This window comes from Ornithorhynchus anatinus, chromosome 5 (genome assembly GCF_004115215.2).
Source record: "Ornithorhynchus anatinus isolate Pmale09 chromosome 5, mOrnAna1.pri.v4, whole genome shotgun sequence".
In the NCBI taxonomy this organism is placed as follows: Eukaryota; Metazoa; Chordata; class Mammalia; order Monotremata; family Ornithorhynchidae; genus Ornithorhynchus; species Ornithorhynchus anatinus.
The window spans coordinates 9,089,145-9,090,238 of NC_041732.1; the positions used below are offsets into that span (position 1 = coordinate 9,089,145).

General features: G+C 50.6%; 1 non-coding gene across 1 annotated transcript; it reads right to left on the minus strand.

The window, feature by feature from the left end:
* Positions 1–291: 291 nt before the first annotated feature.
* LOC114812447 lies at positions 292–424 on the minus strand. The gene has a single exon (XR_003760099.1). It is a non-coding gene; the product is annotated as a small nucleolar RNA SNORA7 (small nucleolar RNA).
* Positions 425–1,094: the final 670 nt, after the last annotated feature.

A 1,094-nucleotide genomic window follows, 5' to 3' on the forward strand; every position in this document is an offset into this window, starting at 1 on the left:
ACAGGGACCGTGTCCACCCCGATAAGCTTGTACCTGCCTCAGTGCTTTCGACAGGGTTTGACACGTTGTTGTTTTAGGCTGTCGAGTCATTTCCGACCCATAGAGACCCCAAGGACACATCTCTCTCACATCGCCCCATCTCCATCTGCAGTTATTCTGGTAGTGGATCCATAGAGTTTTCTTGGCAAAAATAAGGAAGCAGTTTACCATTGCCTCCTTCCTCACGGTAAACCTAAGCCTCCGCCCTCGACTCTCTCCCGTGCGGCTGCTGCCGGGCCCAGGTGAGTTTTGACTTGTAACAGATGGCCTTCCACTCACTAGCCACTGCCCAAGCTAGGAATGGAATTGCCTCTGCTTGGCTCTCGCTCCCGTAGTCGAGACTGGTAGAGTACCGGAAACTCTCCAGGTGCGACCCTGAGAGGTTGTTTGACACATAGAAGGTGCCTAACAAATACCGTGAACACCACCCCCAAAACCGTCCAGATGGTTTACCCCAAGGAATTTTAGTCCCCCAGCGTTTAGATAAATATACAAATCTATACATATACATCTTTTTCTTCAAATGCTGTCAAGTCGTTTCTGACCCATAGCGACTCCATAGACACACACCCTCTCCAAAACCTCCCAACTTCAGCCGTGAGGTCATTCCGGTGGTGTAGCCGGAGAATTTTCTTGGTAAAAATCCAGAAGTGGTTTACCATTACCTTCTTCCTCGCGGTAAAAACGTAAGTCTCTGCCGTTGTCTTTGATCAGCTTTTCAATCACTTGATCATCCACCTTTGACTCTTTCCCACGCCACTGCTGCCCAGCACAGCTGAATCCGCTCTGATGCTTCGGCTTAAACCTTTCCGTTGTGGGTAGCCCTATGTGACAGCTCTAAGCTAAGCGACGTGGCTCAGTGGAAAGAGCCTGCGCTTCGGAGTCAGAGGTCTTGGGTTCGACTCCCGGCTCTGCCACTTGTCAGCTGGGTGACTGTGGGCAAGTCACTTCACTTCTCTGGGCCTCAGTTCCCTGATCTGTAAAGTGGGGATTAACTGTGAGCCTCACGTGGGACAACCTGATTACCCTGTATCTACCCCAGCGTTTAGAACAGT